The sequence below is a fragment of the Eutrema salsugineum genome, unplaced genomic scaffold, assembly GCF_000478725.1.
Source record: "Eutrema salsugineum unplaced genomic scaffold, Eutsalg1_0 scaffold_11, whole genome shotgun sequence".
NCBI lineage: Eukaryota > Viridiplantae > Streptophyta > Magnoliopsida > Brassicales > Brassicaceae > Eutrema > Eutrema salsugineum.
This window is the reverse complement of record NW_006256901.1, coordinates 11,226,850-11,239,111: the sequence shown is the minus strand read 5'-3', so window position 1 is coordinate 11,239,111 and position 12,262 is coordinate 11,226,850. Positions and strand designations below refer to the sequence as shown.

The following is a 12,262-nucleotide window of genomic DNA, read 5'->3' as shown; positions in this document are numbered from 1 at the left end:
AAAGCAACTTGAAGAGGGTCATCAGTATTCAGTTCCTCAAGCAACTCATCAGCCAGCTGATCCATTGTCTCCACATAGAAGCATTGTCCTTCTATGGTGGGCTTCTTCATCATCTCATTAACATCAAACTTAAGCCTTTCAGACCCAAGTTGAAGCTCTATGATGTCACCTCTCACATCAATAATAGCTCCTGCTGTGGCCAAGATTGGCCTGCCCAGAATAAGAGGATCAACTGGTTCCTCATCCATCTCTAGCACAACAAAATCAGTTGGAACCTCAAAACCACCTATCTTGACAGGCAGATCTTCCAACATCCCAACAGGTAACCTAACTGATCTGTCTGCAAGGATCAGAGAGATCCTAGCAGGTTTGAACACTCTAAACCCAAGCTTCTTTGCTATGGAGAATGGCATCAAGCTGACAGATGCTCCCAGATCACAAAGGCATCCAGAAAATAGTAGAGGCCCTATGGCACAAGGGAGTGTGAAACTCCCTGGATCAGTCAACTTTCTTGGAATGGACTTTTTCTGAATGATGGCTCTGCATTCATGACTCAGTACCACCCATCATGAAGCTCTTTAGTCTTGTTCAGAATAGCATCCTTTAAGAACTTACTCATCTTTGGTATCATTAGAAATGCATCAATGAGAAGAATTGTGAGTGGTGTCTCATTGAGAGCCTTCTCAAATACAGCTCTGGCGTTCTCAATAAGCTGCTTCTTGAATCTCTCTTGAAATGGGAGCTTGGGTTGGTATGGAGGTGGTGGAACATATATCTTCTCTGGTTCAGGTTCCTTTTCCACCTCTTTACCCTTTTCTTTCCTTGATCTCAAACGTTCTGTAAAGAGGACTCAAATACCTCAAAACTTGATGAAGGCCCTGTAGACTGAATCGGTCTGGAAGTGCATCGTCCTTCGCGTTCTTCGGAGCTCATCGGGTAGGTCCAAAACGGAAGCGAGACAGGCGTGCCTTCCGACGAGCTGAACTCTCTGCTCACGCCTCCAAATCCTATGATTTCACCTGCTTTGGAACCATGATCCAATTCTCTCCAACGTTGATGAAGCACTCGACAACTGAATCGACCGGCAAGACCTTCAGGTAACGCAATTTCTGAGATGTGTCTATACCTGGAAATTTTGGCCGAGAAATCTTAGCTGCGGTACGCGTTTTGGCCGAGAGGCTCACTCGCGGTACATGGAAAACGCCGAGAAAAGTTGCCTGCGGTACGTGAGAATCGCCGAGAATCTCCAAAAACCCATTTTCACCATCTTTCAAGTCCTGATCGCCATTTCTCTTTCTGGATTCACCTTTTTAACTCCAAATAGCTCCAAATACACCTGATAAACACTCCAAACATGCAAAGACTCATTGGGACCTAATGCAACTCCTAAGTCCTAAAACAAACCCTAAAGACCTAAAATGCATGAAATAAGATATGATTTGAAATGAAATATACAACCTAAATGATGCAAATTATGAACATATCAACCATCACTTCAACCTTTGCTCTGTCAACCTCTATGCCCTTCTCAGAGATCTTATGCCCAAGGACAATCCCTTCCTGCAGCATGAAATGGCACTTCTCCCAGTTCAGCACCAGGTTATGCGTCTCACATCTCTCCAGGACCTGTGACAAGTTAGAGAGACAATCGGAGAAGGAGGAGCCATCGCAGAAAATTCGTCCATGAACACCTCCACCTTCTCTTCAATGATGTTAAGAGAATATATGCATCATGCATCGCTGGAATGTGGCAGGGGCATTACAAAGGCCAAAAGGCATGCACATGTATGGGGATTTGACAAGTAAATATGGTCTTCTCTTGGTCTCTTGGATCTATGGGGATTTGAAAGAATCCAGAGTAACCATCTATAAAACAAAAGAAGTGATGGTTTGCAAGCCTCTGTAGCATTTGATCAATAAAAGGCAAAGGAAAATGATCTTTCCTAGAGGCTGCATTGAGCTTCTTATAATCTATACACATCCTGTGTCCAGTTATAGTTCTAGTAGCAATCAGCTCATCCTTCCCATTTCTTATTACTGTCATTCCCCCCTTTTTGGGCACCACATGGAGTGGTGAACCCATCTAGAGTCTGAGATTGGGTAAATTATCCTAGCCTCTAGGAGTTTGAGAATCCCTTTCTTCACTACCTCTTTTAAGTTGGGATTGAGACACCTTTGGTGCTCTATGGATGACATAGACTCTTTTTCTAAGTGAATCCTATGAGTGCATAGGGAGGGTGAGATACCCTTTATGTCATCCAGAGAGTAGCCAATGGCTCCCTATGTTTCCTCAACTCTTCTAACAACCTATGCTCTTGGTCCTTTAACAGCATATCATTAATAATGACAGGATAAGACTCATTGAGACCTAAGAAAGCATACCTGAGCCCCTTGGGAAGAGGTTTGAGTTCCAGCTGAGGTGCCTTAGACTCATCCCAATCAGCAGTGAAACTGTCTTGCTCAAACAGCCTAGTATGCTCCTTCACCTTAGAACCCACGGCCATGACTGCTTGGACTTCTCCTTGGCTTGTGTTTGAGCTTCTGATATCCAAGACCTCAGGGCCACCTTGTTCCAGTTCCAAAAACTTTGCCTCAGGACCAAGTTCTCTTGCATTGTCCAAATACAGTTTGTAGCCTTCACTCTCCTCTGCTAAGAACCCGTGGTCGCCTTGTTCTTTGCTCAAAGCAACTTTAAGAGGACCATCAGTATTCAGTTCTTCAAGCAACTCATCAGCCAGCTGATCCATTGTCTCTATATAGAAGCATTGTCATTTCTAGGTGGGCTTCTTCGTCATCTCATTAACATCAAACTTAAGCCTTTCAGACCCAAGTTGAAGCTCTATGATGCCACCTCTCATATCAATAATTACTCCTGTTGTGGCCAAGAATGGCCTGCCCAAAATAAGAGGATCAACTGGTTCCTCATCCATCTCTAGCACAACAAAATCAGTTGGAGCCTCAAAACCACCTATCTTGACAGGCAGATGTTCCAACATCCCAACAGGTAACCTAACTGATCTGTCTGCAAGGACAAGAGAGATCCTAGCAGGTTTGAACACTCTTTATCCAAGCTTCTTCGCTATGGAGAATGGCATTAAGCTGACAGATGCTCCCAGATCACAAAGGCACCCAGAAAACATCAGGGGACCTATAGCGCAAGGGAGTGTGAAGCTTCCTGGATCAGTTAACTTTCTTGGGATGGACTTTCTCTGAATGATGGCACTTCATTCATGACTCAATACCACCATACCTTGAAGCTCTTTAGTCTTGTTCAGAATAGCATCTTTTAAAAACTTACCCATCTTTGGCATCATTAGAAATGCATCAATGAGAGGCATTGTGAGTGATTTCTCATTGAGAGCCTTCTCAAATACAGCTCTTGCCTTGTCTAAAAGTTGCTTCTTAAATCTCCCTGGAAATGAGAGCTTGGGTTGGTATGAAGGTGGTGGAACATATAGCTTTTCAGGTTCAGGTTCCTTTTCCGCCTCTTTACCCGTTTCTTTCCTTGTTCTTTCAGCAACTGGATCATCTTTTAAGGCTGCCTCCCCCTCAGTTTGATCATTGTCCTCAATGATCACATTGTTGTGCTCAATACCAGGTAGCTCTTTGCCTCTTCTCAATGTAATGGCTTTAGCATATTCTTTGGGGTTGGGTTCAGGCTTACCAGGTAGTTGGCCTTGGTTTCTTGAGCTAGATGCCTGATTTTGCTTCAATTCCTTGATGTCCTGCTGCATATATGCATACTGACTTGCAAACACTTGTTGACCCTGAAGCAGCTGTTGTAGAATCCAAACCATATCTGAACCCATATGTGGCTGCTGGTGAACAGGTTCTGACTGAAACTGATGCTGAACCGGCGCCTGCTGCTGGAACTGTGGTGGACCAAACCCTGGTGGTGCGTTTGGCTGCTGCTGTGAACTGAAACCAGAACCCTGAAGTGGTTGCTGATGCTGATTGTAACCCTGATTCTGAGCAAACTGATTCTTTGGTTGAAAAGACCCTTGAAAGTTGTTCTTGAGGACAAAGTTCTGTGGAGCTTGAAAGGTAGGGTAGACTTGGTCTTGTGGCTTTGCTACATTGGGATTCCTGTAAGAGAGGTTCTGATTGGCATTGCCATACTGATATCTTTGCAACCTCTGATTCCCAAAATGGTTTAGCTCCTCCTGAGTAAGACCTTCTTCACTGATGTTCTCAAAGCATTGAGAAGGTTCGTCATACTCTTCTACAAAGTACATTGGCTTTTGAGTGGCCAATAACACCTTGTCCAGCTTGCTTTCAAGTGTTTTAAAGTCCTTCTCATACCTTTGATCACTTCTTCAACTCTTACTCCTATTGGCTCTATCAAAGTCTTCTCCATATGTATCATTGCTCATTGCTAAGTTCTCAACCAGCTCTAAAGCAGCATGAATCTCTTTCTTATATACTCATATTTTGTCATGTTTAGGATTGCATTTTTGTCCAAATATTGAGTCTCATGCATACATTTAGGTAGTTTTACATATATTTGTCTTTGCTTTTGTCTTTAGTTAGGAATTGCATTAGGTCCTAGAGTGTCCTGTATTTTTGGAGTGTTCTCAGGTCATTTGGAGACTTTTGGGAGCAACTTGGAGCTGGGATCATGGAGGAACCCTCACCTGTGTACAGCAACTCGGACAGATGGTTTGGTGAAGACAAAACCCTCACTTTGATCGCGTGGGACGAAGGACCTGCAATGCGATTCAACCTCCGGTGTCTTCATTAAGAATCAATAGGAATGAGTATAGTTTCCGGAACACTTATAATCAGACGATTTGGAGCCGTGAACTGGGAGATATCGCCATCGGAAGGAACACATGTCTCGCGGCCCGATCAGGTCTTATGCGATACGCCTCAAAGAACCGGTGGAACGGAGCCCTTCCAGACGTCACCTGAACCCAAACCCTTCACCACAGTTTGAGATATTTGAGTTGTCTTTCCAATGCAGTTGAAATCATGCCATTTGAAGCCATATCGTGGAAGTTACTCTCCCCTTAATGCAAAAAGGTCCGAGAAGGCTTAAGTTGTGCGATACGGTACTGCGACTTGATTAACTCGCACCCATGAATGTTCAACGCTCTGGAAACAAGTTGAGACTTTAGAGATGAGTGTAAGGAGACTCTGAGGAAGGTAGAGACTTCCAGAATCAAATTTTAGTAAGTCCACAATGCTGTGCGAGATAGACCTGCGAGTTGGATATGAAGTGGAACCATGTAGCACATGTGTTCGCAAATTACACCGACTTGGGCATGCGACTTGGGCAAGGAAGTGACCATCTCGCACACATATTATCTCCATAATGTGTCCTGGTTGTGCGAGTTAAAGAGAAGGAAGCCTGAGCAGCACAAACATTCGCTGTTTACAACTAGATAGGCATGCGGCTGAGGCTGAGGGATTTATGGCGCACAAGGCTGCTTCTATAGCTGTGCGACTTGGCCCTGCGACTTGGGAAGCACCTGACCATGTCGCACACCAGACACCTGACCTAACTGAGCCGGGTCAGTACCCAGTTTGTCCTGGGCTGACCCGGTCCATTAGCACTTAGTATATATAGCTTTTTGGAGAAAACCCTAAACATCTTATCTTCTACTTAGTTTTCTCTCTAGTTTTCTTTCCTTTTGAGTGTAAAAAACGTTTTTGATTAAGAGATATCTGAAGGGATTTGATCATTCCAAAGCTGTTTCTTATTATCTCATCATCTCATTTCTGCTTCTAATCATGATTAACATCATCTCTTGCAAAAGATTAGATGTGCTCTTCATGATTAGCGAGTAGTCATCTTTTAAGCTTCTAGATGTGTAGATTAGGGTGCTTTGATGTTTGATTTATGATGTTTAGGGACTAGATTCTCATTTCATTTCCTTAGTTAGCTGTTCCTAATGCTAGATCTTTGCACATCACTCTGGTCTAGAGCTTAGGCAAATCTCCACCCACAAGGTGTTTGATGAAATGCATGAATGAAAGCTAACTAAGGGTTTATACATTAATGCCATGGGAATGTTTGTTAATTGCATAAATGACATATTAGAACTGTTTCTTAATGCTTATTAGTTCATATTTCACAAATGGGAATTTGGTTTGAAAGTGGATTAGTGTAGAGATTAATGCCTTTATGAGAGGATTAGTCTAGATTAGAGTTCTAAGTTGAAATGTTTGAGATCATGTGATTGCTTGCTATGTCTTTCTGTGTAAGATTCAGTCTTCTTGGTTGAGAGATTGTTTGGTAACTTATTAGGCTTGATGCATTATGCTTGTTGATTGCTTGATTATATCTAATGGTTGTTAGACTAAAGAGTAACTTGCATTGCATTATTGTTCTTAGCATCATGAATTGATATCTACAGCACCCTAATCAATGATCACATCTAGAGGTTTATCTTTTATCATTTGCTTAATCACCACCATCTTGTTTAGCTTGCTTGCTTTGTTTAGTTCATTAATCATAGCTTGCTTGTTTCTTGTTTTATGCTTTCTTGTTACTTTGTTCACACCAAAACTCATCTTTGATCACTTGACTTAAGAGCTTATCACATAAACTAGTGCCTAACTACCACACATATGGATTGACACCCCTTATACTACTTTGACAAGGGGATTGATAACTCATCTAAGACCTAAAAATCTTAGCTATCACTTACCCCAAGAAGTTTCCATTTGATGCAGTGTCCAGCTGGTTCCTAATCTTGGGAAGAGCCCCTCTATAAAGAGTGCTGAGAAGAGAAACTTCACTAAACCCATGGTGTGGGCATTGGTTGGTGTAGCTCCTGAATCTCTCATATGCTTCACCAAAACTCTCATTGCTGTGTTGAGTGAAGCTAGAGATTTGGTTTCTCAGTTTAGCTGTTATGGAGGTGGAGAGGAACTTAGACAGAAATGCCTGCTTGCATTGCTCCCAGGTTTGAATGGAGCCTCTTGGGAGATTCTTCTCCCATTGGTGTGCTTTGTCACCAAGACTGAAGGGGAATAATCTGAGCTTGAAACTATCCTCAGATACTCCATTTATCTTTGTCAAGTCACACACTTTATCAAATTGATCCAAGTGTTCCAAGGGATCTTCCATTGGCAATCCATGGAACTTGGAGTTTTGGACCATATTCAGCAAACATGCCTTGACTTCAAAATTATTGTTTTGCACAGGTGGTGCTTGAATTCCAGCTCCATACTGATGAGCATTGGCCCTGTCATTCTCTCCAACATAGACCTGTGCCTGCTCATATCTCCTAGGTTGATTTTGGAAGGGCTGTTGGTGGTGAGCCTATTGCCTTTGCTGTACATTGGCCTGGTGCCTTTGCTGATGAGCTGGAGCTTGTCCCAGGTGGACATAAGCTTGCTGTTGATGCTCCTGTTCCTGCTGAGCATTACCCTGGTGGAACCCTTGACCAGCTCCATTACCTGCTGCATTACCAACTCCATTACCCTGCTGCACCTGAGCCTGTTGCTCCTTAGCCGGTTGCTCAATGTCAACTACATGCTGTCTTTGATCTTCCATATCAGCCTGATCAGTCTGTCTTCCACACCTATCCCTTCTCCTTTTTGGAACCAAAAGATTAATGTTATCGTTTAAGGGGAAAGGTGGACCACAGCTTCTTGATATCGACCTGGTGTTCATGCACCTGAAACTCACAACCAGAACTTGAAAGAAATTAGAAAACACAAAAGAAAATGCTTGATCTCAAGAAATGACACAATCTTAATGCTATCACACTTTGGCAACAGCGCCAATTGATAACTAGAGTTTTCAAGGCTCTAAATGAGGGGATATCAATCCCTTTTGTCACTTTGCAGTACAAGGGGTATCAATCCATCATGTGTAAACACTAAGATGCAGTATCAGTTCTTAATTCAAGCCAAATGAGTGAGGTTTTGATGTTACTTTCACTAAACAGAGTTAAAACAAAAATTAAAGCTAATGATCAATTTAAACAAGCAAGTAAAAGAGCTTAAAATGATAGGAGAATGTAGATATGATGATGAGAAAGGTCTTAGACATGATAGTGGATTAGGGTGCCTTTGGTACTAAACTAGTGAGCTAATGAATCATGTGATCAAGCAAACCATTCAACTTAAACATCATTAATTAAGCTAATCCTCTCATGAAGGCATCAACTTCTATGCTAAAACAGTTCCTAACCTAATCATCATTAGTGAAACATGAGTTAACAAGCATTAAGAACCAGTTTAATCTGTCATTTAAGCATATAAACAATCATTTCCATGATGAATAATACTTAAACCTCTAACAACCTTGGTTCAGGCATTTCATCATCATGAAATGCCCAAGATCTAGACCACATATGATGTGTATGGATCTAGCATAGAGAACAGGTTGTAGAGAATGGAATATGAATGATCTAATCCCTAAGCCATCCCGCACACCTATGCCATTGTGTGACATGATCTCCCTTTAGCCATCCCGCACACCCATGTCGGTCCGTTTTGCGAGCTTGTGTGCGACATGGGGCCTGTCTCTTCCTGTCTCGCACACCCAAGTCGCACACATCTTCCTCTTGAATTTCCTGGCCTCCTCCTGATGTGCGACCTAGCCTGATCATGAGCTGACCCGCAAAACCATCTCGGTCAAAAATGCGCGAGTATATGCGCGAGATGGCTCTTGTCCCTTTCCATCTCGCACACCTATCTCGCACAGCTCAACTTCCTGAAACCCCTTCTCTCTTCATGGTGTTTTGACATAAGCTGATGGGAAACTGACTCGCACGCTCAACTCGGTCCAAATAGCAAGTTCATGTGCGACATGGGTTCCTCTTTGGCCATCTCACACACCCAAGTGGCACACAAAAAGTTCATGAAAGGTTTGGTATCTTTCTTGTGTTGCGACCTGGACAGATGGAGAGCTTAACCGCATGCCCTTCCCGATCTGTTTTGCGAGTGTATATGCGACATAAGTCTTGTCCTTGCCTGAGTCGCACACTCAAGTCACACACACCATACTTAGAATTTTCCGTGCCCAAGTTCCTTTTCTGCCAGATAATCGACCCGCACAGCCAAGTCAGTCTCTATTGTGAGTGTGTGTGCGACCTGGGACTTTCCTTTGTCTATGTCACACACCCATGTCGCACACCAGGCGGCTCACTAATTCCTCATGCCTTAAACCCTTTCTTAGCATGTTCTCAAACTCCATTCCACTTTGTCCTTGGACCACAGCATCCCTAATTTACCTAAGACATGAAAACACTTCACAAAACCCATCAAAACATCATAAAACATGAAAAAGATGAGAAAATATTAAAAAGAGATATGTACAAGGATAGGCTTGGGGTGTCTCCCAAGAGCACTTTGTTTTAAGTCACTAAGTTTGACGCCATTACTGGGTTGGAGGATCATCAAGAAGCTCTCTATTTGATTTCACTAGCCAAATAAGGCTTGAACCTTTGTCCATTCACCACAAATCCCATCCCATATTTTCCTTCAAGTTTAATGGCTCCATAGCTCCTCACTTGTAAGATCTTGAAAGGCCCTGACCATCTTGACTTTAGCTTCCCTGGGAACAGCTTCAGTCTAGAGTTGAAGAGGAGAACAAAATCTCCTTCCTTGAACTCCCTTTTGAGAATCTTCTAATCATGGAGAGTCTCTGTTCTTTCCTTGTAAATCTTGGAACTCTCATAGGCATTGAGCCTTATCTCTTCCAACTCATGAAGCTGTAGAAGTCTCTTCTCTTGAGTTGTTTTGATGTCAAAGTTAAGCAACTTGACAGCCCACAAAACTTTGTACTACAACTTAACAGGTAGATGGCAACGTTTCCCATATAGAAAATTGAATGGTGAAGTTCCAGTGGGAGTCTTGAAACCAGTTCTATAGGCCCATAGTATATCATTTAATTTCTTGGACCAGTCTTTTCTAGATATACTCAAAGTCCTTTCAAGAATTGCCTTTATCTGCTTGTTGGAGATCTCCACTTGGTCACTGATTTGGGAATGATATGGACTTGCTATTTTATGCTTAACTACATGCTTCTTTAGAAAACCTTCCAAAGTCTTGTTCACAAAATGAATCCGACCATCGCTGATCACAACTCTTGGGACTTAAAACCTTGGGAAGATTATGCTCTTGAACAGTTTACAAAGCACTTTGGAGTCATTAGTAAGGTTTGCAATGGCTTCAACCCACTTAGACACATAGTCCACAACAACAAGAATGTATTGATTTCCATGAGATGAGACAAAAAGGTCCCATGAAATCAATTCCCCAAAAATCAAACACCTCCACTTCAAGAATAGGATTCTGTGGCATTTCATTTCTCTTGGAGATGTTTCCTTGCTTTTTACAGGCATCACAACTAGACACCACACTTTGACCATCTTTGAACATTGTAGGCCACCAAAAACCTGACTGAAGAGCTTTAGCAACTGTCTTGAATGAACCAAGATGTCCTCCATCAGCTGACCCATGGCACTCTTGTAGAACCCCTTGAACCTCCTCTCCAGCTAAACACGTCCTATATAGGTGATCCTTGTTGGGCACATAGAGGTAAGGCTCATCCCAAAAGTACCTCTTCACATCTTTAAAGAACTTCTTTCTTTGAAAAATGTTCAGTTCAGGTGGCTCTACATCACAAGACAAGTAGTTCACTATATCAGCAAACCAAGGCAAGCTTCTCTCCCTGATGGATTTAGCTTCCTCAAGTTCCATGTAAGCTCTTATTGCCATGATCTTTTCTTCTGGCAATGAATCATCCAAAGGGACCTCAGAGTCCACTCTCATCCTTGACAATTGATCTGCCACTCCATTCTCTATGCCTTTTTTGTCTTTGACCTCCATGTCAAATTCTTGTAACAAGAAAACCCATCTTAGAAGCTTTGGTTTAGCATCTTTCTTTGTCATCAATTACCGAAAAGCAGCATGGTCAGTGTAGACCACCACCTTAAAACCCACCAAGTAGCTTCTAAATTTGTCAAAGGCAAAGACGATGGCTGATAACACCGGATTTTGACCACTTTTATGGATCACTTTTTATATCTTATGCAGGTGTTTTCACTCATTTTTAAAGGTTTTTAAACGATTTCTATGTTTTAGAATCTCAAAAGAGTTTTCAGGATATTTTGACAAAAGGAATACACTTGGGAGCAAAAAGCATAACTTTGGATAAATTCAGACCATCGGAAGTTTGGTAACAAACGGAGGCCTTCCCACCATATGATCATCTTCAAAATCTGACACAAGATAGAGGAGACAACCAGCTTTCCAATACAAGTAGAATCAAAGAAATCCAACGGTTAGATCTCCAGATATGGTCGATACACTGAAGGCGAATCATCACAGTCAGAAACTCACCCACTGCCAAAACATCATTCACCGAGGGTGCGAAATTTTAGACCGCGGGGAGCTCAATTCCGAGCCTCAGAAGCCCATATCAAAGCCCAAGTCACTCCCGTCATTATTTCTGCAAGCCCTAGGCGTTACCGAGGACTCAAGACACTATATAAACCTCTTTTAAGTCGTTTAGAAGGGTGTGTCACATTTTTCACTAGGAACCCTAGAAGAGAAGCTCACCCAGAAGAGGAGCCACCGAGAGGGGCTGATAGATAGGACTTTTAAGGGTCTCTGGGCTATCAATCCCCTTGTCAATGTAGCACAAAGAGGTTTATCAATCCAGATGTGGTGTTAGACACTAAGCTATATGATCAAGTTCTTAATTCAAGCAAACAAGAGTGGGTTTTGATTAATCTAGAGACAACTACAAACTTAAACAGGATTAAGGATTAATGAAATGCTTAAACAAGAACTAAACAATGACAAATGATGAGAATGTATGAATGATGATAAGAAAGGTCTTAGACATGATAGTGGATTAGGGTGCCTTCAGTGATAAACTAATGAGCTAATGAATCATATGATCAAGCAAGCCATTTAACATAAACATCTCTAACTAAGTTAATCCTCTCATGAAGGCATTAATTCCTATGCTAAATCAGTTTCAAACCCAATCATCATCAGTGAAACATGAGTTAACAAGCATTAAGAATCAGTTTAATCTGTCATTTAAGCATATAAACAATCATTCCCATGATGAATAACACTTAAACCTCTAACAACTTTGGTTCAGGCATTTCATCAAACACTTTTGGTGCATGAAATGCCCAGAATCTAGACCACATATGATTTGTATGGATCTAGCATAGAGAACAAGTTGTAGAGAATGGAATATGCATGATCTAACCCCTAAGCTCGCTAATCTACCACTTAAGCACCCTAATCTACATATCTAAGACCTCAATATGGGATTACTCAC

At 42.0% G+C, this 12,262-nt stretch overlaps 1 non-coding gene across 1 annotated transcript; it reads left to right on the top strand.

Moving 5' to 3' along the window:
• Window positions 1-6,746: 6,746 nt before the first annotated feature.
• Window positions 6,747-6,853, top strand: LOC112090178. Its single transcript, XR_002901526.1, has one exon. It is a non-coding gene; the product is annotated as a small nucleolar RNA R71 (small nucleolar RNA).
• The last annotated feature ends 5,409 nt before the right edge of the window (window positions 6,854-12,262 follow it).